The sequence below is a fragment of the Canis lupus genome, chromosome X (genome assembly GCF_048164855.1).
Source record: "Canis lupus baileyi chromosome X, mCanLup2.hap1, whole genome shotgun sequence".
In the NCBI taxonomy this organism is placed as follows: domain Eukaryota; kingdom Metazoa; phylum Chordata; class Mammalia; order Carnivora; family Canidae; genus Canis; species Canis lupus.
In genome coordinates, this window is record NC_132876.1 from 91,176,449 (window position 1) to 91,204,422 (window position 27,974).

At 49.1% G+C, this 27,974-nt stretch overlaps 1 long non-coding RNA gene across 2 annotated transcripts; it reads left to right on the forward strand.

Moving 5' to 3' along the window:
• The first annotated feature begins 1,596 nt into the window (after nucleotides 1–1,596).
• Nucleotides 1,597–26,976, forward strand: LOC140627543 (uncharacterized). Of its 2 annotated transcripts, none has more exons than XR_012026230.1 (3): nucleotides 1,597–3,035; nucleotides 3,682–3,836; nucleotides 21,515–21,864. It is a non-coding gene; the product is annotated as an uncharacterized lncRNA (long non-coding RNA). The 2 variants fall into 2 exon arrangements; XR_012026229.1 differs by lacking the exon at nucleotides 21,515–21,864 and adding an exon at nucleotides 25,941–26,976 and having other exon boundaries at nucleotides 1,608–3,035.
• Nucleotides 26,977–27,974: the final 998 nt, after the last annotated feature.

Sequence of the window (27,974 nt, forward strand, 5' to 3'; positions counted from 1 at the left end):
CTGGGAGGGATACTCAAAGTTTGCTGAGTGAATATTTGCCATGGGCACTCTATCTGCTGGGCCCTTTTTGTCTCTTCCTTATGTTTCTGGAGTACTGTCTGATTGAATAGGGTACTTAAGCCCGTCCTTTTTCTAGCAAGCACATGTGATGACTAAACACCCAAATTCTCTCATCACCAAGACTGCAAATTCCTTGAAAGCAGGAATTGTATCTCATACTTTGCAATGCTATGAGCACCATATGCAGTCAATAAACATATAATCATCAGTTGAATGGATCCATGTGATACAGTAGAAGAGCTCTGACATGAGTTTCTGGCACCCAAATTCTAGTTCTGGCTCAGTGGTAGACCGTTTTGACCTTCGGTAAGTTCTTTTTTTTTTTTTTAATTTATTTTAAAACGATTTCTATCCCCAACATGGGGCTCGAACTCATGACCCCAAGATCAAGAGGACGCTCTCCCGACTGAACCAACCAGGTGCCCCTAAATCACAATATCTTAGGGGCCCCTCTGAAACACGGAGATTAGACTGGAAGATCTTTAAGCCTACTGTAATATGTTTTAAAATTTCCTCCGAGGGCAGCCCCGGTGGCTCAGTGGTTTAGCGCCGCCTTCAGCCCAGGGCCTGATCCTGGAGACCCTGAATCGAGTCCCGTGTCAGGCTCTCTGCATGGAGCCTGCTTCTCCCTCTGCCTGTGTCTCTGCCTCTCTCTCTCTGTGTCTCTCATGAATAAATAAATAAAATCTTTAAAAATAAATCCTCCGAGATGGAACTGCCATGGGGGAAGCGTACGAGAGCATTTCAGTGACTCCCATCATGCCCTTGGTCCACCTCGAATTTCAGTAGCAGCTTCGGTGGGCAGACTCACATCAAACTGAGAGTCTCTATCTTCTTTCTGCCCCTGGCCTTCTCCACCCATGTGGGAACATGCTTAGTTTACATACGTGTGTGTGTGTGTGTGTGTGTGTGTATAGCCCAGAAGTGGGTTGGAGTTAGCACCCCGAAGGGGCAATCCTCAAGCAAGGTCAGATGGCAGCTGGTGGATAAAGGCCCCAGGCTCCTATCCTTCCTGTGGACAATTCTGCAAGGCATTCTCTACACTTCCTAGGAGATCAGCCCCTGCTATCCTTCCTTAGATCCACATTTCTTTCTTCCCTGTGTCGCTCTCCTTTCCTTTGCTCCTAGTTGCTATGATCACCTCTCAGGCAAACTACTTTCACCCAAGCCTCGTGTCATGCCCTGCATTGGAGAGAACCCAGTGTAAGAGAGGAAGCCATTTCTCTTGCTGCTCATCCTCTGCCACTAAGGCTAAACCATGGGGGAAGCTAGAGTGGGGTCAGAAAGGCACAGAATATGGCACAAGTGAAGTCCCAACCAGGCGAGAAAAGCCTCCTTCTGACTCTATCTAGAGCAGAGTTTCTGAGTAGGGAGTTGTCTGATGGGGGCAGAGGCCAAGGCCAATAGCAGAAGTGCGTCTGTCCACTCTCCTACCAGGACTCCAGGAAGACACCCCCTCCCCCAGCACAACTCACCTGCAGTAACATAGGGCAGCCACTGTGTAAGTAGAGAGCAAGCCTGAGTTAGCATTCCCGACATTTCCTCAGCCCTCTTTGGCACATGAGAAATCCCAGAGATGGCTACAGGCCCTGGGTGAACGCAGATGTTGGCAAGACACTAGCTGAAGAGCTCACCCTGGAGTGTAAATGATCTGAGAGTCGAGACAATGATTGGGCCACCTGAATGGGAGACCAAACAGGGTTCATGGCCATGTCTCGGTGTGGGGGGGAGGGGGTCTTCAGCAGCAGCCTGAGTCAGCAGGGAGGATCACAGAACCCTGGGAGAGGGCACAGCAAGATCCCTTAACTACTGACTTCGGCACTGGCCACCGCTAGGAGTATCTACTGCCGTGGAGACCGGAAGGGCCCAGAGAGGGGACCGGTGACACCAGAGGGACGCCCAGCCACACTGGCCTGAAGGATGAGGCACTCCCACTGCTTACCCAGAGGCCGTCCTGGAGAGGATCAAGGGAGGGAGAGCGGAATGGAAAGAGTAACTATCTAAAGCAAAAAAAGACTCAATTGCCCAAACGGATTGTTGAAAGCATTGGAGTGGACCAAGCTGACCGGATCAGAACCAGGTTCGATACTTACTCCCAGGGCTTCCCGTGTGCACGCGTGCTCCCGCGGACACGTACACACCTACAAAGGCACGCCGGGCTCTTGAGAAAGCTCAAATGTGCTATAGAAAGTTTCTTTGCACGTCGCGTGGAGCAATCTTTAAAGTCCTCGCGGGTGCCGGCGGGGCAGGGAATTAGGCTTCGGTCTCTCCGAGGGACCCAACTGCGCATACGGGGTCTCCCGCCCGGTACAGCCTTCCGTGCTCGGGCCAGGCTCATTGGGCCTGGAAAAGCCACATCAGCTGCACAACCCACCTCCGAGGGTCTGGTTGTCCCTGGGAGGCAGAAGTCAGGAATCTTCACACACTCAGCAAGATCTGTGAAGCAAGAGGGGGTGCGTGGGAAGGTGGGGGGGTGGTCGTAGCATTTGCCCCTTTCATCTCCTTGGGCAGTCCCAATGTCCCTGCCCCCCATCTCGGCTGTATCAAGGCTATGTGCGTCCCCCTGTCTTTCCTGGCCTCCTCTGGGATGCCTCCTCTGCCATGACAGTTGCTGAGGGTTCCCCAGGGCAGGTAGAAGCATGATTTGCTTTTCAAGCTCTACCCACTTATTGATCTCCTGTCTGAGAAATGTCAGCAGCAGCCAGGAGCTCTCCCTGCTAAGGCACTTAGCTTGGAAGCCTGTGGTATCTGCCTGCATAAACCCTCCCGCCTCCTGCCTCTCTGGCTTTAGAACTATCCCCACCCCCACCTTGGGAAAAGTCTTCTAAGATGAGATGGCAAGAATCAAACAGAGACGTGCTTTGAACACTGGGACGGGAACCAGATTTAAATTGGGCAAAAGCCGGGAGCTCAGAGCGGGTGCAATTCCGTTCCTGCCATCCCTCCCCCTCTCTGCATCTGGTTGCCGGGAGCAGGTAAGGAAATCTCCCCCAGGAGGCTGGCTGGGGCAGGCGGTTGGCCCAGGAGTCAGAAAGTGGGGCTCTGGTCCAGGACCTGGGCAGATAAAGGCAGCCCAGTATTTCAACCGCCACCCCCCCCCCCCCCCCCGCGCCTGCTCCCCGCACCCCGGCTCCGGTACCATTTAAATGCAGGATTGTCAGGAGGGGAGGGGAAGAGAAAGAAACTGTGTGTTTAGTGGTTAAACCTTTTAAAGTTTAAGTGCATAAACAGGGCCTTCTCCGTATCTGTCTATAGCAATTCCCATGACAGTTACAGCAAAATTACAGAAACTGGGTCGTTTATATAACCCTTTGTATTGTCAAAGCACATTAACTGTCTGCTTTCCTGCACCCTGCTGAGCTGTCTTCGGCTGTCAAATCCCCATACCGCAGCTCAGCACACTGAGGGTAAAGGTCTCTGGCAGTGCCCACACAGGAGATGCCAGACCCTCAGGGGCGGCAAAGGTTTCGAAAGGGAGATTTCACATTTCCTGTGAGCACGGGTCCCGTGGTTTAAAATATACCGAATCCTCGATTTTCCAGCCAAATGCACTGTCACCTGGCTACTGGCTTGCTTCCTCCCAAAAGGGCAGACATGACGTTTGTCTTTTATTATGGACAGGGTTGGAAGGGCTTATCCATCTATGCATTCACTTGATAAAGAAGGATTTATGGAATGTTTTCTACGATGCTGGGACTACGAATAACCTGTACCGGCCACCATTTTAAGGACTTCGCACATACTGACTCCTTTAATCCACATGTTAACCCTGCGAGGTAGGCACTATTATTATTATTATCCCCATTTTACAGATAAGGAAACTGAGGCACCGAGAGGCATTGTGGATGCTGTGGTGTACTGCCCAGCTGTCCCTTCAGGATGGGGGCTCTCATTTCCCCTGCTGCTGGGAGTGTGCAAAGCAGAGTTCATAGTAAAGTTTTTTTTAAAAATAGAAATTGTATATATTGAAGGCGTACGTTATTTAACACCCTCCCCTTCCAGAAACTGACCCAAGGTCATGTTCTCTTCCTGGCATGCAGCCCACATTCAAGGACAGGGTTATATGGGAGGATAGAGCCCCTCTTGCCTCAATTCTTCAGGACAACTCTGCAGGGCCACCCCGGCTCTTCCAACCCCCCACCCCCACCCTGGAGTGGGGGCGTGACCTGAGGTCTCCCTTGGCCCAGTTCTGCCTCCTTTACCTCCCCAAAGGCACCCCTCAACAAACCTCTTGCACTCACATCTCCATCTCCATCTCAGAGTGTTTCCCTGGGATCTCACCTGAGGTAGGCAATCTCCAGCTCCCGTGGCTAGCGAGCAGTGGGTGGCAGATGTAGTTTTTACCTTACTCTGCTGCTACTGCCTCATTTACTGGGAAACTTCACTCGGCTCAAGCCCGGGCCTGGCACTTGATCCACAGCTTTTGACTCATGGAATTCTAGCGCTGTACTAACATAGGGGCCTGAGAGGTGCTAAGCAAAGGGATGGGGGCTTCAGCAGGATTTGAGTGTGGGTCTCTCTCTCTGCTCCTTTGACAGCTCCAGCCCTGGCCCCAGCCATCCCCTGTCCACACGACAAATTCTACCTCCCAGGGTTCTTTCAGCTTCTGGAGAGGTGTCACAGGGAAGGCATTATCACCTCCATTTTGCCAGTGAGAAAATTCAAGTGCAGCTAGGTTAAAAGGATTTACCCTGCTGGCTGTTAATACAGCAGAGGCTCGGACCCAGGTCTCCCAGTTTCTATTGCCTGTGTTAATGCCCTGTCCCCTTCCAAGGCTTTAGGTGGGGAGCAGGGCAGGACATTCTTCTACATAAGACTTTGGCCCTGCCCAGGCAGTGGTGCTGCATACAGCCACATCCTGCATCTCTTTCTCTCTGCCTGAACTCCAGGGCTCCAGAATTCTGAGACTCCCGGCTGTTGTCCTGCTGCCGTCAACGCTACCACAATCCCTGCCGTTAGTAAAGTCCTTGCACACATAGTCCCTCTGTCCCGGTTCAGCCTCCATGTAACCCTGTGAACCAGGTAGGGTGGTTCCTATGATTGCCATTCCCCAGAAGAGAACACTAAAAAACATAGGGTAAGGGTCAAATCACCGGCAGGTCCATGGCAGAACTGGATTTGAACTTAGGTCTTTCCATTATGACCAGTCCAGAGCTCTTTCCATCCTGCCCTGCCCTACTTGATCTCCCAGCCACTTCCTTTTTCCCTGGCTCCCTTCTTGTTGTGCACAAGTGTATCAGGCCGTATATTCCTGCAGGAAGCAGGATACCAACTGGAAGGCAATAATGTGAGCGGTAGGGCTCTGAGACACTCCCCAAACTTGAAATGCTCCCCTCTAATACCTAAAATTCCACCACTGCATTTGGCCCCAAGAGACTAATCATTGCCTTTTCCCTAGAACCTTCTTTTGACATACAAAAAGCAGCTGGAACTCTTCTACACTACTAATGGGGATATAAAATGGTTTAAAAAAAAAAGCAACCTTTGGCCAAGTTGGGTAATTTCTTAAAAAGTTAAACATATGCCTATAATTCCATGCCTGGGTATTTATTTACCCAAGAGAAAAGAGTCCAAAGACTGGTATTTGAATGTTCAGAGCAGCTGAACAGAAATAACCCAAATGTCCATCAACAGGTGAATCAATAAACCAATTGTGGTATATTTATATCTTTCCGCAATTAAAAGGAACAAACTATAGATATGGGCAACAACATGGATGAATCTCAAAAACCTGATGAGCGAAAGAAGCCAGATATAGAAGAGCGTGTATTTTAGAATTCTATTTACACAAAGTCCTAGAACAGGCAAAACTCTATGGTGATAGAGGTTGTAATAGTGATTATCTTGATGGGAAGATGTTTTGACTGGAAAGAAGCACAGGGAATTTTCTAGCGAGATGGAAATTTTCTTTATCTTGTTGCAGTAGTGGTTACATAGCTGTATGCATTTGTCAAAACTCTTCAGGACATAAAGTTAGAATAGGTGCATTTGGTATGTTAATTATATATCTGCAAAGCTGACAAAAATCAATAAGTCGCTGACATGGTAAGTGTGGTATTCTTGCCCTGGGCTCTCTGGAGTGTCTGGCATCCATAAAACGACACGTATCTGTGAGCCTAGGTATATTTTACAGGAGAAGGCTCTCATTTGTCCTAGGTTCTACTCCTACAAGAATGTGTAGCTCAGGGGAACCTAGGTGGCTCGGTCGGCTAAGCATCTGACTTCTGGTTTCAGCTCAGGTCACGATCCTGGGGTCGTGAGACCGAGCCCTATGTCGGGCTCTGTGCTCAGCATGCAGTCTGCTTGAGATTATCTCTCCCTCTTTCTGTTTCTCCCACTCATGCTCTCTCTCTCTCAAATAAAGAAGTAAGTAAGTAAACAAACAAACAAACAAACAAATAAATAAATCTTTTTTTTAAAAGAATATCTGCAGTTAAAAAAAAAGAATATCTGCAGTTCACCTAACATAGACACACAAACAAAGCACCTCAAATAACCATTCTGTGCAACAAGTCCAGCAGATGGTTTCCTTCATAGAACTTGAAAGCCCATGAGGGGCTGGATTCCAAGGGATGCAGGACATGATGGAAAGGGGGGAAGTTCTAAAAGGGGTATAAGCCCGATCTCATGCTGTGGAAGGGAAGGAAGCAGGGGAGGGCCAGGTGTAAGCCTAAGGGTCCCTTGGAACTTTCACCTCCCTTGACAATCACACGGAGGAGAAGCCACAACCACTTGGGTATCTACAACTTACACAGGTTTGAAATCACCATCTTCTCATGCCTGTTTAAGCCACCACAATACAGTGAAATCCTATTATCTGCCATATACCCTTGTGCTGACAGATGTGGGAGGGGACTGGGGACACCATCAGACACACCTCATTTCCTTGGGAACCAGGGAGCTTGAGAAACTCTGTCCCAGCAAAAAGCCTCTTTGGACAATCATCTGAGCACTCCAGACTTCGGCTGGGATGGGGAATGGGTCGTGCCGGAACAGCACCCGGTGTAGGGGCCCACGGGAGCGTGCCCGTGGGCGCACGTGTGCACACCAGCAGAAGCTAGGCCGACGGTTCACAAGATATTTCAGAAACTAGCAGCAGCAACGGCACTTGGGAAGTTGAAAAGATGAAACCTGTGAATCAATCCAAGTACAAAGCTCTCAGTTTCTAATTCGGTACCTGTTTCCAACACCTTGCGACGAGTCAATCTGTGCAGAACCTCACGCTCTTGGCATTTCTGATACTCAGTTCTAGGAGGATGTGGTAACAGCAGGTGCCTAAACCATTGATTTCTTTTAAAAGATCCTACGCCATCAATGACACTGAATCTGCTCGTGCAAATATTCAGGAACTTTTCAGTGTCCATACTTGGAAACACTCAGTAAGAAGCAAAAACTTCTCTGCCTTCTATAGGCTACAGTGGAAGCAGACCCAGCTAGTACTTTTGTTCATTCTTTCAACATTTATTTATCAAATATCTAATATGTGTGTCAGGCCGTGGGCACATGGGAGGAAACAAGACCAAAAGACCCTGCCCTCTTGGAGTTCACATTCTGGATGATTAATGAATAAATAAATTACATATTGTGTTAAATAACGTGATAGGGAAAAACTAAAGTGAGGAAAGGCAAAAGTGGGGCTGCCATTTTAGATAGGGTGGTCACGGAAGGCCTCACTGAAAAGAAGACAGTTGAGTGAAGACTTACAGAGGTGAGGAAGTCAGCTCTATGAAGAGGTAGGAAGACAGCCTCAGGAAGCAAGACCAGCCAGTACAACAGCTGTAAAGCAGGAACAGACTGAAGTATTAGAGGAACAGCAAAGAGGCCAATGTGGCTAAAACCAAATGAGCAAGGGGCACTAGAGCAAGATGGTACTGGTGAGGTAGTAAGGCCAGATCGTCTATGTCCCTGTGGGCGATGGTAAGACTCAGACCTTGATCCTGAGTGAGACAGAGGGTTCTGAGCAGAGGAGGGACTTGCTCCAACTTGGGTTTTCAGTGGATCATTTGGGCTATTCTACTAAGAATAGGCTAGAGTAGAGGTAGGGTGGGGGAAGAGTCTGAATATGAAGATAGATCAATAGAAACTATCCAGTCTGAGTAACAGACAGAAAAAATACTGAAAAAAAATGAATAGAGGCTCAGGGACCAGTGTGGTCTAACATTTATGTTTATGAGACCAAGAGGAGAGGAAAAAGAGTACAATGCCAAAAAAATATTTGAAGAAATCATAGCCAAAAGCTTCCCAAGTTTGGCCATAGGACATAAACCTATGTCTTCAAGAAGCTGAGTGAACACCAAATAGGATAAACTCAAAGAAAGCCATGACCAGACACATCACAAATTGGTGAAAACTACAAAAGAATAAAAATTCTTGAAAGCTGCCAGAGGAAAAACAATGCATTACCTACAGGGAAACAACAATTTCAGTGACTGCAAACAGTTGACAGAAATCATGGAGTCCAAAAGGAAGTGGTACTGCATTTTTAAAGATCTATTTACTTATTTGAGAGAGAGAGAGCGAGAGAGAGCAGGGGGAGGGGCAGGGGGAGATGGAGAGAGAGAATCTCAAGCAGACTCTGTGCTGAGCATAGTGCTTAATGCAGGGCTCCATCTCACCAGCCTGAGATTATGACCTGAGATGTTTAACCAACTGAGCCACCCAGAAGCCCCCAGCACAGTATTTTTAAAATGTTAAAATAGAACTGTCCACAAAATTTTAAATTGAGTAAAAAATAAATTTCATGAATAAATGAAGGTGAAATAAAGGTATACTCAGATGATGGCAAATTAAGAGACTTTGTCACCAGCAGATCAGCTTGGAAAGAACTGCTAAACGAAGTTCTTCAAACAGGAGGGAAATAATAACAGAAGGAAACTTGGAATATCAGAAATATGGGGAGAGCAACAGAAATGGTAAACATCTGAGTAAATGTAATAGATCATTCTTCAATTTTGAGATATTTAAAATACATTTGGCCATTGAAGGCAAAAATAACAGCATCTTCTAGAGGGCTTAGTACATGTAGATGTAATACATAAGAAAAATATAATACAAAAGGGGAAGATTACAGGACCATAAATAATGGTAGATTGTGTATGTTCCAATTGAAGTCGCAAAATATTGATTCTAAGTTGATGATGGAACATTAAGTATATATTTTCTAATACCTAGAGCAACCACTAAAATAACCATATGAGATATAGTATAAATCACACTAGATAAACTAAAGTCGAATATGTTCAAATAACATTATGAGTGAATACACTATGGTACCTTGGACTAAATCTCAGAACAGGAAAATGAGATGAGTAGAAATATAAATAAAATGAAATACAAATAAAGTCTGGAGTTCAATTAATAATTATGTAGCAATTACTGGGTTCATAATTTTGACAAACATATCATAGTAATGTAAACTTAACATTAGAGAAAACTAGGTGAGGGCTATATGAGAATTCTGTATTATCACTGCAACGTTTCTGTATGTTTCTCAAAATATAAGCTGTACTTAGAAAAAATGTTCAAATAACCCAAAATTGGGCAAGAAAAGGGAAATAGAAGAACAAAAACCAGAAGAAAGAGGAACTGAATAATAAAATGATAGAATTAATCCAAACATCAATAATTACATTAATATAAATGGCCTAAACACATCAGTTAAATGAAAAATGATCTGAATGGATTGATAAAAGAAAAACATGACCCAAATATGTGCTATCTACAAGAAACTCATATCAAATATAATGATACAGGTAGGTTAAAAGTGAAAGGACAAAAAAAAAAGATGCACCATGCAAATACCTATCAAAAGAAAACTAGAGTGGCTCTATTAATAGCAGACAAAGAAATCTCAGAGCTAAGAAAATTACCAAGGATCAAAAGGGACATTACATAACTATGAAAGGATCAATTCACCAATAAGACATAACAGTGCTAAAAATGCATGCACCTAACAAAAGACTTTCTACCACACGAAGCAAAAACTGACAGAACTGAAAAGAGAAAGAGACAAATCCACAATTATAGGCAGAAACTTTTCAACACCTGCTTCACAGTATTAGATAGAACTCGTAGGCAGAAAATCAGCAAGCATATAAAACTGAACAATGATGCCAACCAACTGGATCTAATTGACAGTTATAGAATACTCTACCCAACAACAGGAGAGCACAGTTTTTCCAAGTGAACATGAAACATTCAGTAAGATAGACAATATTTTACAAACCCGAACAAATTTAAAAGAATTGAAATTATACAAAGTATGTTCTCAGACCATAATGGGATTAAAATAAAAATCAATAATGCAAAAGTAACAGGGAAAGCTCCAAATACTGGGAGAGTTAGTCACATACTTCTAAATAATCCTTGAATCAAGGAAGAAATATCCATAGTAACTTCAATATATTTTGAACTGCACAAAAATAAAAATGCAACATATTAAAATTTGTGTGATGTATCCATGGCTGTGCCCAGAGGGAAATTTATAGCATTCAATGCATACATTAGAAAAAGAAAGCTCTCAAACAACCAATGGCTTTCATTTTAAGAAATTAGAAAAAGAAGAACAGCATCAATCCAAATCAAGCATAAGGAAGGAAATAATAAAGAACAGAGATCAATGAAACAGAAAACAAATAAGCAATAGGCAAAATCAATGAAACCAAGAACTAGTTCTTTGAAAAGATTGATACAATTGGTAAATCTCTAGCAAAGCTGACAAAAAGAGAGAGAAAACATCAATTACCAATATCAGGAAGGAGGGAGAGAATATAATTACAGACCCTGGAAACATTAAAAGGATAAGAGAATAATACGAACAACTCTGTGCATATGAGAAGGAATGGACCAATTTCTTGCAAATCATAAACTAGCAAAACTCACCCAAGAAGAAATAGAGAACCTCAATCATCCTTTAACCATGAAAGAAATTAAAGATGTAGTTAAAAACCTTCCAAAAAATAAATCTCTAGGCCCAGGTGGTAAATTCTACGAAACATTTAAAGAAGAAATAACATCAATTCTATAAAAAATCTTCCTAAGAATAACAGAGCATGGCATGCTCCCCAACTCATTTTACATGACCCTCTGATTCTAAAGCCAGACAAAGAGAGCACAAGAATAAAGAACTAGACCCTAATATCTCTCATGAACATGGACATACAAATCCTTAAGGAAATATTAGCAAATTGAATCCATCAATACATAAAAGCATAACACAACCAAATGGGATTTTCCTCAGAAGTGCAATATTCAAACATGGATAAATATAATTCACAATGTTGACAAGTCCAAAGAAGAAAGAAACCAAAGATCCTATCAACTGATGCAGAAAAAGCACTTGATAAAATTCAATATCCATTTGTAATAAAAACTCTCAGCAAACTAGAATTAGAAGGGCTTTTCCTTGACCTGACAGAGGGGCATCTACAAAAACCCTGCAGTTAATATCATACTTAACGATGCAAAACAGAATTCTTTCTCCCTGTGATCAGAAACAAGGCAAGGATGTCCATAATTACTCCACCAGTTCAACACCAGTGGATTAGGCAGTGCAATAAGGCAAGAAGAAGAAATAAAAGCATATATATTGGAAAGGAAAAAATACAATCCTCTCTATTTGCAGGCAATGTGATTGTCTACACAGAAAATCCCAAGGAATCTACAAAATAAAACAAAATCTCCTGGAACTATAAGTTTAGAAAGGTTGCAGATATCAGTTCGACATACGAAATGAAACTATAAGTCTGTGTACTAACAATGTTCCACTGTAAACCACAATTTTAAAAAGGAATACAATTTATAATCACTCCAAAAGAATGAGCTATTTAGGCATAAATATTACAAGACATGTACAGGACCTATTTGCTGAAAAATACCAAGTAGTGATGAAGGAAATCAAAGAGATCTAAAGGAGTTGGAGAAATGGAGTGATGTACCATGGTCATGCATTGTTAAAGTTCACCATAATAAATATGTCAATTCCTCACTAAAATGATTTATAGATTTAATACAGCACCAATCAAAACCCCAGGAGGATTTGTATACATATAAACAAGCTGGCTCTAAAATTTATATAAAAAGACAAAGGAACTAGAAGAGCTAAAACAAATTTGAAAAAAAATGAAGAATAGAGAAATCATAGTTCTCGATTCTCAGACTTGCTCCATAGCTCCAATAATCATGATGCAGTGGTATTGGCAGAGGGACAGACATAGATCAGTGAAACAGAATAGAGCGTCTGGAAATAAACTCATGGTAGCATGGCCAATTGATTTTTGATCAAGTTGCAAGGAGTGGGTGCTGGCCCCTTTTGGCATCTTGTGGTCGGCGTAGAGGTGGGCACAGGGAGCCTTGTACTGAAGGGACTCTCACTCTCCCCTGGGCTCCTGAAAAGAGAGGTATGGAGCCCCTCCCACCGCCCACAGCCTTTTCAGAAGCTGGCACCAAGGTACAGACAAGAGGGCCCTGGCCTGTCTGATGAGGAAGGAGGAGCTGTGTGGCTGGAACACAGGGAGCAGGGGGGAAGGAGAGGAGGTGAGGACAGAGGTCATGGGGGCCAGACTCAGAGGGCTTTGTTGGTCCCTGGGAAGACTTGAGTTTTTGCCCTGAGATGTACTGTGAGAGGGTGTTAAGCCAAGGGAGTAATGTGACTTAGCCTTTTAAGGGCTCGTTCTCCCTGCTGGGTTGAGAAATTATTGAGCAGGGGGGGATGGGAAAGAGCAGGAAGACCAGCTGGGAGGCTGCTGGGACAGTTCTGAACATAATTTGAAGGTATAGGGTATGTGTGCATGTGCATGTCCACGTGTGTGTGTGTGTGTGTGTGTGTGTGTGTGTGTGTGTGTGTTAGGGGTTATAAGAATTTCTTAGTGTTGCAATAAAAAAGAGTTTGAGAAACACTTCCCCAGGAACAATTATATTTCCCCTGTATTCTGTTTGCTTGAAGGCCAACTCAGAGGTCTTGTAACTGCCTCAGACCTCTCAGTGCCAGAGAATTGAGAGGACTTGCCCACTGTGGGTGAGGTGAGCAGAGGGCCACTGCTTTGACTTCCTGGGAGCCTCTGACCTTTTCTCCTGGGGTCTGTGCAAGAAGTGGCCCTCCTCAGCCGGCCTGCTGGATGGCTTGACATCACGAGCCCAGTCATACTTTGGTAGACTGGACCCACTCAATGGCAAATGGCTACATTTCTTTTTCTTCATTTTCTAGATAAGAAAATTAGGCACAGAGCACTATGGCAGCGTGCCCAGTATCCCAGATGATGTTGGTGGCAGTTTCGGTTTCTGTCTCCTGCTCAGACCAGGCATGGAAGGTGTTCGGGGCCAGTGGCCACCTTCTGCTTCTTCAGTGTCCCTTACTGATCTTGTCTATCTAGACAGCCCGGAGGCTTTCCGTCACGAACCAGGCCAGCTGTGCAGTGGCCAGAGTGGCAGGGCAGGGAGTCCATGCCCTCAAGTGTTCTGCTTCTCAAGGAGTCCCCTTGACTGCCTCCTCGTAAGCTCAGGACTTCCTGTGGCCCAGGCAAGGAAGGAGGACGCAACAGCAGGAGCACCCAAGGCAGCTGCTGGGAAACATAGCTGGGGGTATGCACCTACTGTTATTTCAATTCTTAGGCTAAAGAGCTCAGCTGTGTCCCCTCCAAATTCATACATTGGAGCCCTGATTCCCAGCACCCCAGAATGTGACATTTGGAGACAGAGTCTTTACTGAGGTGATGAAGTTAACGTGAGGTCGTCTGGGTGGGTTCTAGTCCTGTAGGACTGGTGTCCTTATAAGAAGAGGAAGTTGGGCAACAGATCCACGGAGGGAAGATCGTGTGAGGACACAGAGAGAAGACGGCCATCTAAGAGCCAAGGGGAAAGGCCTGGAACAGATCCCTCTCTCATGGCCCTCCCACCCTCAGAAGGAACCAACCCTGGGGACATTTTGATCTCCGACTTCCAGCCTCCAGAACCACGAGGCGGGACATTCCTGTTGTGGATGCCACCTTCTGTGGTCCATCGTTACAGCAGCCAGAGCCAACTAATAGACGAGCCACCCTGTGTTTCTTAGGGTGCAAGCCAAGGCGTGACAAGTGTGGTACCCCCACCCCCTCAGTCCTGCCCCCATTTAGGGGCAGCCCCAGGAAGAGCAGGGGCTGTGGGGAGTAGAGAGGCCCAAGCTGAGCACTTCCAACAGCCCCTGCTCCCAGCTTCCCTCCTATCTCGCCCACTGCCTCCCTGAGCCAGTCGCCAGGGGCTACGGGAGACCTTTCCAGGCCCTTCTGCACTGCCTGGAGGAGACGTCACCATTGTTCCTCTGGCATCTGAAGGCTGCTGCGAGCAGGGGACAGGGGAGGAGCTGGCCCAGAGGGCCAGCCTTCTCCCCAGGACTCCGGAGCCAGGTTCCCCTGGGGTGGCCCCTGGAGCCTCCCCCACCATCCTCACTGGGGAGCTAGAAGAAGCCTTAGTCTGTGGGTGCACCTGCTTAGCCCTCCTGGAGGGGAGCTGGGGGCGGTTTTCAGCACTCGCACCCTTTCCTCTCTTCCTGTCTGTCTTTTTTTTCTAAATAAGAGAAGGCAGTTCCTTCGGCACCAGGAGCGAAAGAGAGGGAGGGAGCCGAGCAATGAAAGGCTCCGAGAGTGTTACACATAACAGTGGGCGTATTTTATGGAAAGCAGCCGACAATCAGTGTTTGCAGACGCCTTTTATTTTATATTATTTCCTCATCTGTTCAGCTTTCTTGGGCGGGAGCCAGAAAGTTAATATTCTCAGTCAAAGTCGGTCTTTTATCTGTCAGGTTCAAAATGAAACCAAGCCGCTGGGGTTTTAAAGCGTCTCAGCCAAAAGGCAAACACACCTTCTCAGCAGCTCAGGCCCAGGGGCTGTCACTTGGGCTGCCACCCTTGCCAGCAGCTCCCGCGGAGGCCCTATTACTGGGGCTTTTGACTGGGGCGGGGTGGGAGGTGAGGACCTGTGACTCCCTCCCCAGGACGTGGGTCACCCCTGGGCTCCTGGCCTGCCTGCGGCCTTCTGGCGTCATTAGCACCTGAGCATGGTGCCATCAGTCGGTGCCCGAGGCACCTCACCAGGCCTGCAGGCTCGAGGGCAGTTCAGCCAGTTAAAGGGGCAGAGGAGACGAAAGGTCAGGAGCGGTGGTTAGCCCCTGCCTGAGCCTACTTGGGCTCCCGCAAGGGCTGTCCAGGAGAAGTGGTCTGAGCAAAGCCGTGGTGCCTTCAAAACATGCCATCAAGTTCTGTGATGGGCCCCCATGACGAGGTAGGAGCCCAGCCCTCCACCCTGCAAATGTGGGCCGGCTTTCGGGACTCACTTCGAGCAAATAATTACAAGAATAACAAAAAGTGATGCTGTGTGATTTCCGAGGCAAGATGATAAAAGCCGATACACCTTCCATCTGGCCCTCGCTCACGGGACGGCCACTCGGGAGCCCCAAGCTGCCATGGAAGCAATCCGGCTGTTCCGAGGCTGCCACGCTGGACAGACGACATGGGCAGCCCACACAGAGAGACCCGGAGCCCAGCTGTGCTGCCCCGAGTTGTCGGGAGTCCTCCCAGCCCACGCACCAGAGAGAAGAAGGCTTTGAGATGTCCCCACCTCCGGCCATGTGACTGCAACCACAGGAGCAGTCCCAGTGGGGAGCTGCCTTGCTGAGCCCTGTCACCCCACAACGATCGATCGAAGCTGGGTTACACCTCTAGGTTCGGGATGTTCTGTTACACAGCAATAGATGTCCAGCGCACTGGCTTTCTCCCTTCTGATTTTGTCTCCTCCCAAGCAAGGCTGGAAGGTGGGGTCCTTTCCATTGTACGAATCCATCCCGGGCGGGACAGGCATAGTGCAGGAATGGGTCCCTGACCTGGGGCCTAAGGGCCTGAATTTCGGTTCTGATTCTTCCCGACATACCACCTTGGTCCACTCTCTGGGGGTCCACTATGCTCCTGGACCTCAGTGTCCATGTCTAATAAAATGGAGCTGACAGATAAGAAGAGCTTCATGGAGCTGTTTGAGAAGGGTCCATTGAGGCTGTGGACGTAACAATGGGACGTCTAAAGGCCTTGAGATGTGTTTCCACAAATGCCTCATACCTCCCCGTGGCAAGTGTATGCAGAAGGATACATGCAACACAACCTAAACTGAGTCTGACGCACCTGGCACACTGAGGGGAAAGGGACCCTTTGTAAAATATAAGAACTATTTTGAAGCTCCTTCTTCTTTGTACGTTCTCTCATAGTGTCATGGGGGCAACCAACGAAGCCATTCAGGGAAGCCCATGGCTTTTGCGGCCGTCTCTGTTACGTGCCAATCAAAGTGAAGGCCTCTGCAATCAATCTGGGGCCTCCCCTGGGTTTGGAGGCCCCCTAAAATGAGGTGGGGCACCCCTGGATCTACGGCTCCAGGAGCTGCTACCCCCCACCCTGTGCCCATTATCAATTACACCCCACCCAACCCCAGACCCAGCTGGACTCAATAGCATTTTCGGAAACCAACTGAAATTGGAAATAAGCACTGCAGGGGGGGCTGGGGAGGGAGAATTTGGCCTCATGCTACATTGCCCCCACATTTAGCTTGGACCCAGACTTCTGCTCGTCCCCCCTGAGTGTTCCACCCTGGGCACCAACCCCTTGGCACTTCTGCGGGCCTCTCCCTTCCTTACAATATGGCTTCTGCTAATAAAGGCATAAATGCTGCAAAGCACTTATTACGGTAATATTATCTTTATATTATCCCAGCATTACCAGGCCGTGCGCAGGGGCAGGGGAGGCGGGAGAAGCTCTTCGGTGCTGTCAGTAATCGGAGGAAGGCAGTTTAGTTTAATGATAATGACTCGCGCTTACATAGCTGCCCTCATCCCAGAGGACCCTGGAGCACTTTACAAACACACTCTCACTCTGAGCCTCTCTAACCAACCTGAGCCGCGCAGCAATGCTTATAAATAATATATCCTCTGAGTGCCTCTCTATACTGCAAATGCATGATATAAATATGTATAAATGTAACAAATATGATTTTTGCATGTTACATTTATAATCTTTAAAAAAAAATTGGTGACCCATCATGGGGGCGCAGCCACAAAACAGACTCATAGGATACCAAGTCCAATAAACATCGATACTGTGCAGCCATTTACAACAGGTACCAGCCCCGGGCCTTTAAAAGCTAAGGAAATAGTTCAGGGTCTGCATTCATTGGGTTCCTCTTTCACTGGGAAGGTCATTCTCAGGTCAAGTTTGTTCAACAAGTTCCGGCTTGGGGTGCTGCAAATGCACAGAGAGGGACAATCCTGGGTGCCCGCCAGGGCTGAGTCTCAAATGTTGACGCTGAGGCTGTGTGATTATGGGTAAAACAACAGCCCTATCTGGGCCTTATGTTATATCCTTAACATAACCAGATCGAAAGCTTTATGGTAGACTGTGGTATTGTTCCCAATCTTCTGGTCCTTGCTCGACTAAAATCATACATTTGTGCCCTTCACTGTGTGAATCTGCAGGATTTCACATTGCAGTAGGCAGAGTTTATTTCCTCACCCCCTGGATTTGGAGTTTGGCCATGTTTTCTGATTACTATTGCTACATAACAAACTTTCCCAAATTTAGTAATGTAAAACAGAAACCATTTTATTATGTTCATGTATTCTGTGTGCCAGGAATTTGTTTAGGACACAGTGGGGATGGCTTGTCTCTCTCCCATGATATTTAGAAAATCCACTGGAAAGAGCTAGCAGTCTGGGAGTGACTCAGTGGCTGGAGGGTGGGATCATCTGCAGGTTTGCTCTGTCACACGTCTAGAGTCTGGGCTGGGCTCACCTGAAGATTTGGACAGCCGGTGGGCGAGCCCACACAGAGTGCCCCAGCATGGCAGCCTCGGAGTCATCAGGCCACCTACATAGCAGGTCAGGGCTGCAAGTGCAAGTGATCCAGGGGCATGGTGGAAGCTGCGTGGCCTTTCACAACATAGCCTTGGAAATCTGTGTCACTTCCACTGTCTTCTATGGTCAAAGAAGTCATGAGCCCATCTGGACTCCAGGTCAGGAGAATTAGACTCCACCTCTTGATGGGATGAATACCAAGGTCACGTTGTGGAGGAAGAGTGTGAGGTGGGCTATACTGTGGCCATCAGAATGGGTTTCCTGTGCTGCATAACAAATGACCACACTCATAGTGGTTTGCCACCATGTGAGTCCCCACCATTTCTGTGGGGCAGAAGTCTGAGCACAGCTCAAGTGGGGCCTCTGTTGAATTCTGTAAGGCTACAGTTAAGGTGTCAGCCAGACTGTGATCCTTTCTGGGCCTTAGGATCCTCTTCCAAGCTCATGTGGCTGTCGGCAGAATTGCCTTCATCTGTGAAAGGACCACACTAAGCCTGGGAAGGGTCCCTGGTAAAAACATGGGAAGGTGCTTGGGCTACCAGAAAGAGCAACGTACATCATCCTTAACTTTCTCCCAGCTAGACTGCAAAACTCCCAAGGTTGGGGACACAGTGTTACATTCACTTTGAACCAAAGAACCTAGAGCAGAACTATGCACATGGCTGAGTCTCAAAGAAATGCTGGCTCAGGGCTGGCCACACCGAGGAATGGAGAGATGGACGAGGAATGAACACTGGAGCTCCAAGGAGAATCTGAGACCCTAGCGAGGAATATGATGACAGGGGAGATATTTGGTACGTCGCTGTCACTAACATAGGCATAAAATCTGGCCACTGAGATAAAACAGAGCAACCTGATTTTATCTCTGCATTCTTGAAGACAGACTGAATGTCTCTGGGGGAAAGGTGCAGTGTGGTGGTTACAGCAGGGCCCCTGCAGCCAGACAAACTTGTGTTTGAAGTCCGGTTCAGCTGTTTTCTAGTTAAGTGACCTTGGGCAAGTTGTTGAACCTCTGAGGCATCAGGTTCCACACTGATGAAATGAGGCTTACGAGAAGGGTGCGTGATACCGCTCTCCTGGTAGATGGCTGTTTACCATCAGCCGCCGTTATGACAGGCATGGAGGCATCATGTGTGGGGGCTTGGGCTCCAGATCTGTGCTGCCTGAGTCAAAGCCAGGCTGCCGCACCCCTTCCCGGACGTGTGACCCAGCACAAGTTATGTAACCTCTCCGGTCCAGCTCTTGCTTGTATGTAAAAGAAGGGTAACAATTTTCGGTGCTCTGTAGAACACCTGCGGGAATAAATAAGATAATACGCATAAAATGCTTAGAATAGCATGTGGCCCATGTCAAGTACTAGATGGATATCAGCTCTTGTTGATTTGCTACACCATCTGCCTTGCTTCATTCTTCTTTTCCTCCTCCTCCTCCTTATCCTTTTTCTTCTCCCTGTGCCTTAGGGAGATCCCTCCAATTCCAATTCTTTGCTTCCTAGATTCTTCACAATGGACCCTAAGATGGGTCAGGACCTCCCTGGTTCACTTTAATAGGCATTTAGCCAACAGGTCGGGGAACTGAGCTTTACCCAGCACTGCTCCTCTCTGTTCTTCCGCTAGCATCCCGCGGCCACTTTCGTGAACTGCACCTCCCTCTACTGAGTTGTTCAAGCCAGTAACAAGGAACCGAAGCTGCTTACTTCCAACCAGCTATCAAGTCCTATCAGCTCTGCTGCAAAGTCTGGAATCTGTCCTCAGCTATCCCCCTCGTGATACCCCTGGTTGATCCCAGCCACCATCATCTCTCACCAGGACAGAGCCACAGTCCCTAGCACTACTCACTCTTGCCCCCAACGACCCGCAGCCAGAGTAATCTCTGTCACTGTCCTACTTAAAACTTTCCAGTGGCTTCTGACTTCACTGTGCACAGAATCCAAACTGCTTAGCACGTCCCTCAGGGCGCTGCACCCAACTCCCACCATCCTCACCATGGATCCTTAAGGAGCCAAGCCCTTTCCTGCCTCAAACCTTTTGCATCTGCTATTTCTTTTACTCAGAATGCCTTCCCCGTTGCCCCAACTCCACCTCAGGAAGATTCTACATCCTTCATTCCTCAGCTTAATGTCACACCTGGAAGGAGACCTCTCCCATCTAAATTTTGTCCCTTTGTATCTTCTTTGATCTCCTCTTTTGTTCCTTTGTAACACCACAATTCTTAGTTAATTCTTTGTGTGTTTACTGGACTTCTGACCTCCCCCATCATCAGCCTCTCATGGTCATGAAGGCAGGAAGGGTGTTCCTAGCCTAACATATAGCTGGCTCTCAATAGATATTTACTGAATGAATGAAAGCATCTTCAGGTTCCCAGGTCCTTTATGAACAGCTACATCGAAGGCTGATAGCAATTCCTACTGAGAAATGGGCTCAGGGAGGCAGAGAGAAATTTGGCCAAGGTCAGCCAGCTGATGAGGGGCAGAAGTAGGAGCGGGACCCAAGCCCTCACATTCCTCAGCAGCTTCTCTGTTGGACACTGGCCTGGTACAAGGTATGTGAAGTGGGCAGACAGAAGCGAGAGAGAGAGAGAGAGAGAGAGAGAGAGAGAGAGGTCTGTGCCCTCATGTGGGGTGGGAGTGAGGATGGGGGTTCACTCTCGTTCTCTGTTTAACTATGGCAACTAAAATGGTATAGTCCAAGGTGGTAGTGCTTGCAGATCCCTTTTTGGGGAGGGACCCACAGCCCAGCTGCAGAGAGTGCTATCCCTAGACTGTCCCTCCTCCTTCTGCTCTCAGCTCTCAGGCTCTTCAGAGACAGCTCAGCTGCTGAGGGCCGGGCCTAGTAAACCTTCCACATGCTAAACTCCATCCCAAAGCCTGCTTTCTGGAACACCCAGCCGGTGACACCCAGTATCCTAGACCTTCCCATCACCTACTTAGCTTTTGTACTTTAGTCCTGTGTTTCTGCAAGGGTAGCCCCACCCCCACCCCACCTTTGTGTCCCCGGGACAGGATAATCCGTAGCTTCCTGTGGAATACTCATTCCAGCACAAGGGTCCTCCAATTTGAGCGTGTAAGAAGACCTGTTAAAACAGATTGCTTGGCCCCATCCCCACAGTTTCTGATTCAGTGGGTTTGGGATAGGGCCATGGGGATGTGCATGTCCAACACAATCCCAGTGACACTATGCTGCTGTCCAGAGATCATGGTCTGAGGACTACTGGTACCAGGCAGTGAGAAATAGAAAGAGATGTGGTTCTCGGCTTCCTTCTGGCCTCTGCGGCCCCTTGGCAAGACAGCCCCACAAAGTTCCCTTCCAACTGGGAATTTACATTCAATTATGTTTAAATCATCAACAAGAAGTCTGGCCTGAGTAGACCCTTGGCTGGCCAGAAGAATGAACCTGAGTATGCTCTCCTTTCCTGCTGGCCACCTCGAGTGGTCATCTGGCCAGGCCCTGACTTCTAGTCCTGGTCTGCATGAAACTCCCTGCTGTCCCTCCTGAGCCCCGGGTTGCTCAGAAGGCCCTCTCCCCAGGCACGTGTGCGCTAGACACTCTGGGCCAAGCCGAGGAGCGTTCTAATCTACTCCCTCTGTCCCTTAAGCTGGAAGTCTCCAGAAGAGTGACGAAAAAACAGCCAAGAGGTGGGCCGAGGCTCAGGAAACTAATTGAAGAACGACTCCTCTGCGGGGCGTTAATACCTTGCAAAGAAGTGAATCTACTGGCATTTTTTTTAGAGTTTAATAAAAATATATATGCACCGTGAGAAAATCACAGCAATAATTCCTTGCACCTTTGTTCCAAGAAGCCCAAAGCACTCCCCATATATTATCATATTCATTATCCTATTTTCTTCACGTTTCTCATTAATTTTTTTCTGAGGTGATATATTAATATGAAATTCTAAATCACATTAAGGAGACCACGAGCCCCGCTCTTTCTGCTCACCCTAACTCCACCTTTCTCTTCTCCCCTTTCCATCCATCATCCTCAGTACCCCCTCCTGCTCCCACCCAGGGGAGGGTAAGTGAGAAGCTGGTAAGCAGCTGATGGGGGCAGGGGTAGAATATTCGAGAAGGGCAGGCGTCAAAGTGGGCTGCTTTCTCATGCCCCTTCCCCGGTACCCCTCCCTCAGCCCCGGACTCTGATGCCCCTCGGGGAAGGGAAGCTGCTTTGCAGCACAACTCCCCCTTAATGGGTGTAAAACCTATTCCCCCCACTCCACCCCCCCCCCACGGAAGAGGGAAAGAATCAGGCTCATTACAGATATTATCATGCAGCACTTCATATTTCAAAGAGCTTTATAATCGCTAATTAGTTATTGCCAGAGAATATGGAAATGGCACCTCGCTGGAATCCCGCAGACTGGGGGCCAGAGTTCTGGAGTGCTGCAAGCAGGTCAGCCCAAGTCTGAGTCTGGCTGCCTGGCCTGGCCTGCCCGGCTACGCAGGAAGTGTGGCCAGCCACAGGGCAGAAAGCACGAGGCTTTTAGTCCTGGCTAGGGCAGTTCTGAGTGGTTGCCCACCCCCCCCCCCACTGGACTGCATTCTGTTGCTTAGGGGTGCCTGGAGATGTGCTAATGCTCCGGGTGGCAAAAGAAAAGAGGTAGCTGAAAACTAACCCAGATTCTCAAGCCAGAAGAGGCAATGAAGCTTATCCTTCCACTGTGCTGAGTTCAGTTCCCCAAACGGTGGCTGGAACGGGCCTGGGGTTTGTACCCCGGGTATGCGCCTATGCACAGCAGTGGTGATCCCTCTCCGGAAGCCTCCTGAAGATCGAAAGGGCACATAGGTGCTCAGATCAGCTTCTGAAGCCCCTTGTCCTTATCCTCATCTCTCTGAGGAACGGCAAACCTGGGGCTTACGTGGACAGCAAGGGCAAATCCCACTGCCCCCCTACCCTGGCCTGTATCCACTCCATCCTACCAAACTCCACTTTCAGAGACAATTCTGGAAGAAGCTTGAGATCTACAGTGCTAGGGGGAGAGCTACAGCTCTCTCCAGAGAAACAAGGGGCAAGGAGCTGGCTCATTCACCCCGGATAACCTCAATCTCGTTTGAATCTCATTATAAATCTGCTCAGAAGCTGGAGTCCGAAGGGCCCTCCAGGAGGTGGGCCCTGGTGAGGCTGACTCTGGCCTTGTAGGAGGGACACTGTGCCAGCTGAGGGGGGTAGGATGCAGGGACCGCTGGACTCTAAGACTCGCCCCTAATTGTTCCTGTAAATGGGGATTGGGAAGGATCTACCTGAAAGAACATTCTGAACAGGGCAGCAAAAGTTTTCCTTCTAGCAAAGCATGCTTACACAGGTCAGAAGTGAGCGGACCGAAGTCTCAGCTGGAACTTCCGCCAGGAGCCCCCCTTCCCACCCCACCCCCACGTGAGGAGCTCCAGAGCGGCTCCAATTCCCAGGGAATGATTGGAAATCTCACACACAGATGGGACTTTTGTTTTTCTGGCAACAGGACGTGCGGAGGCCGCCTAGTCACCTTATTATTATACTTGCCCTAATAACTCCAGTGCTTGGGCCACAGTAGAGCACAGATGAGGACATTGAGGGACACGGCGCCGGAATTAGGCCTCTGTCTACGCCTCCCTGCCAGCAAGTGCCTGCAATCCCCAAGACTGCATCTGAGAGAGTCGGTTTGCTGCTGCTTGCTGGCCAGTTACCCATCAGAAGCCATTTGTTCTTAGCACCGACCTGGGCTCTCAAAGAGCCCGATGTGCCCCTGGCCCTGGTTTCTCAGCACCCCAGTGAGACAGAGAGAGAGAGAGAGAGAGAGAGAGAACCCCTCCCCCTTGCCTCCACAGTCAATGGCAGCCCTCATAATGAGAAGGCCGTGAGGTCCGGCCTGTTTGGCAGGGACAGGGGTGTGGGGGTGGGGCACTGGACCACACAGAGAGGGCTCCCCAGGCCTTCGGCACTAAGCGCTTATGCAATCTGGGTCTTCCCAGGACATGACAGCCGGCCCTCCTTTCTCCCTCAGCTTCGTGCTGAGGCGACCGGCTGGGAGGTCCTAGCCAAAGCCTTCATTTCCCATGTAACTGGCCCTTCTTGTCTCCCTAGCACCCCTCCCGGGCCCTCCCCTCCTTCTTTCCTGAGGTCTCACCAACCGGAGGCAGCGGCCCTGCCCTGGAGAGCCGTGGGGAAGTCTGCCCTCCCTCACGATTCCTTGGTCAAAACGGCTTCCCTCTCCCTCCTGCTACCCAGAAGGGCCATGAGGTTCCCCAGTCCCAGGCTTCTTTGTCAGCCAGACCCCTCCTGACACTCCAGGCGGACACGACACACCTCCACCGGGAAGGCCACCCAGATTCTTGCTTCTCAGGCCTGCAGGCAGCTGCAGGGTGGGGCCTGTGAAGCTGGGGTGCACCCAGCCCTCGGCTGCCCAGCTGTCTGGCTCCAGCTGCCGGGACAACCGAGGGCCGACTGAGCTCGCTTGAAACCTCCTTTCCTGCTCTGCTAAAAGCAACTCGGCTCCCCATTACAGACACTGCTGAATGTGGGGGCACCACCCCCACCCCCACCCCCAGATGCACTCTCCTTCACATTCCCACAAGCACCTCCCTGGCACAGGCGTGCACACGCACTCACACACACGCTCCCAGGCACGTCTGGCCCTGTCCTCAGCCTAGTGATACCTCCAGCTTTAGATTTTAATTCTTTTACAACCGGAGTAACTGTAATTGAGTCGGGAGTCAGGACCGGAGATGACCGTGCAGGGAAAGGAAGGGAGCCATGCCTTCTGCCGCCCCAGTTGCTCTCCCTTCGGACTTGAGATGGGGAGGCTGGTAGGCCTGCAAGTGGGAAATGGGAAAAAGAAAGGAAGGAGAAGGAACAGGAGAAGGAGGGGGGAGGGTGGGGAGGAGGGCTGAGGGCAAAGTGGAGTGGGGAGCATTGGCAGGCAGACCTCACAGCTCTCCTCCGTCTGACCCCAGCAGGGGGGCACCACGTGGGGAAGGCACAGGGGTGGGGATCAGGTGCAGGACCCGCTGCAGGACCCCAGGCCAGGAGGGTACTCACCCTCTGCAAATCTCAGTTTTCTTATCTCTAAAGTAGGGGGTAACGATGCTTGGTTTGTAGACGTGCAAAGACATTTGTAAAGAGCCTGGAATGGAGGAAGGGCCTCAACAAATGACCGCCCTCAGCACAGATACCTAAATTTTAAGGGATTTTGGAAGGTGTCGATTCTTAGCCCCATTCATAGTGGACTACTTAGGGCACCTGGTGATGTGCTTCTTTCCTTTTTTAGCAAACCGGTGCCCTTTGTGACTCCGGTTGTCCAGTCCCCTAGGCACTAGTGCAACAAGTGGCGAGTACCACCTGCTGGGATGGAAGAGTGTATAAGGCACATGCAATGGCCCAGGGTGGCTCCCAGGGCAAACCCCCAGAGGAGAAGAAAATGCAGATTTTTTTTTTCCTGCTCTTGAGGAGATAGATTTCCCATGGTTTGAGTTTGGGTCAGAATCACCAGACAGGACCAGAGACACAGGAACTTGCAGACATACCGCCCATGGATGCAGGGTAAGGGTAGAAAGAAACTTCCAGCTTTGTGGCCACCTGCCCCAGAGAAGTGGGACTGCCTTCCTGGCTGCTGTCTGGAGAAAGGAGTTCTGGATTGTTCTCTCTTCCATTCTCTGAGCCTCTGGGGCATCCCGAAGAGCAAAAACACTAGTGAGGTTTACAAAGCTGTCAGTATAGTGGTTAACGGCCCAGACCCTGGAGCCAGACTTCCCGCGTTTGAACCCTGGCTCTGCAGCTTCCCAGCTGTGTGACTTAACTGCACTGTGCCTCTGTTTCCTCGTCTGTCAAATGGGGCAATTTAGCACGACACCACACATGGTAAGAGCTCCTGCAAATGTTGGCTCTGATAATGTTTATGCTCCTTGGCCAGTTGGTCTGCATGGAGAGCACCTCTCAGGGGAAAGGCAGGTCAACCATGACCTTTTGGTCCATACAAAGAGCCAAAGGGCAGCGAGTATGGGGCTGATGCATGACGACTGTCATCACAGTTTACTTTTATCTTCTTGCAGCCACACGGTTCCGAGGAGGATCCGCTCAGTGCGTTCCTTGCTTAGCCGTTCTCTGGCCAGGGCTGCCTGGCTACCGGGCTGCTCCCTGAGTCAAGATAAATTGATCCCGTCCAGCCCCCCTTCTCTTCCACCCAGCTCCTCCTCTGCACCTTCCCCTGAGTGAGACCAACACACTGCTGGAGGTGGATCCAGGTACCACCTGCAGGTCGGCTGGGGCTTCTGCAACCCGGAGTCCTTCCCGCTGCCTTCCTGCTTCCCCCACGCCAGAGGGCCAGGGAGGAGGCACTGCTCCAGCCAAGGACAGACCTTGGCTTGTCTGGGGGCTCAGGTTGAGGGTGAGGGGGGGTGGCAAGGAAGGAAGGGAGTAGGAAGGGGGAGGAGATAAGGGAGAGGGCGGTGATGGGGCAGAGACAGAGGCAAGGGAAGAAAGCCGAGGTGCAGGTGCGAGAGAAGGGAAGGGAGGGGAAGGGAAGAGGAGGTGAAGGTGGGGAGAGGAGGCCAAAATGGGACTAAAGCGGGGAACAGGACGGAGGCAGGGAGAGGAAGCGGCAGGAACAAAGGTTTAAGAAGACAGGAAAGCTTTGGCTCTGCTTCCTGTCCTCTATGACTCCAGTGCCTGCATCCCGGCACGTGTGCACGTGCATAGACACACGCACACACATGCACATGCACACACGTTCTCTGAAAGCATTTGTCAAAAGAAGCCATACAAAACAGAGAATAAGGGGAAAAAGGCTCTTGAGAAAAGCTAGGTAAATTAGAGTCCTGAAGTGGCGCATCCTGACCTTGGACATCTAAGTGGCTGGAGACAAAAGTCCTGGCCCATTGCCAGGCAGGACAGGCTCCCAAGGAAGTCAGTCCAAATTTAAATCTCTTCTCTGTCCAGGAGGTTTCGCTGGTGATATGATGTCAGAGCAGGTGGCAACCTGCCCTGAGCACTAGCATATTTATAAAGTGGGTATGATTTCAATGTTTGCTTTACAGGGATGTTAAAATTAAATTAGGTTAAACAAACAAATAAAAGAAATGTAAAGGCCTTGGTCTCAGTGGTTGTGATCCGGCGTTTCACTTAGTGCCTGTAGGAAATGCTGTTGGTCCCCTACCTGGGCTGGCCGCCCATCCCCCAGCTGCTAGGTGTTGCCTGACACCCACTCGGAAGGGAGCCTTCTTACTCCCAATGCTGGGCAGATTACCAGCCCTGTCTCCTAGGGCTATTGGCAGGCAGTGCCTGTCTAGGGGCGCAAAGTGGGGGCGGATACACAAACCCACTCTCTTGCCTCAGAGTGGGTAACTCCACAGTTCCCTGCTGAGTCAAGACTCCAGCGGAACCCATACCTGCTCAGCTTTTCCCTTACCCTAACCTGCTTCCCTCGTGGGCTTCTCCCGGGAGCCCGGCCTCCCTCGACAAGTCACTTGCTTCTCAATTCCTGTCTCAGGCGCTGCTCCTAGGGAACCCCACCTAAGACGGCACCTCCCTGAGGATTAGTTGTCAGCATGCTCGGACCAAGGACGAGCCTAAGACTGGGGACAGGGGCCCCTGGAAATAGGAGGGCCACACCCAGCCCTGCTGTCACCCAAAGGAGCCACATCCAGACAGTTCCATGAGCCTTTGGCAGGTTCTAGGCGGCAGTAGGCTGGTCTTACCTGTCCTGGGAGGATTGGAAGAAAGCTGAGTGGGATTCAAATGGCATAAAATAAAAACAAGCTGAAAGGAGTGTCCCCCAGGGCTAGGGTCTGCTGGGACCCCAGCAGCCAGCAGCCCCAGCACGCAGAGCTGATGGGGTCCCTCAGACATTGCAAAATGGCCACTGAGAAGCCTGCAGGTGGAAAGGCTGGTAGCGGGGGGGGGGTGAGGCTGCTGATCTTGGGGGCTTGGGGGCATGGGGGAGTTTGGGAGTAATTTAAGGGATGAGAAGGAGTCAGGGCACACTTGAATGGGGGAGGTACCCACAAAGCTTCCATTCTGTGTGCAATTAGTCTAGGGATGCCCTCATTTGCATAAGGTTCATAAATTTGCATAAAATTGCTGGAGGC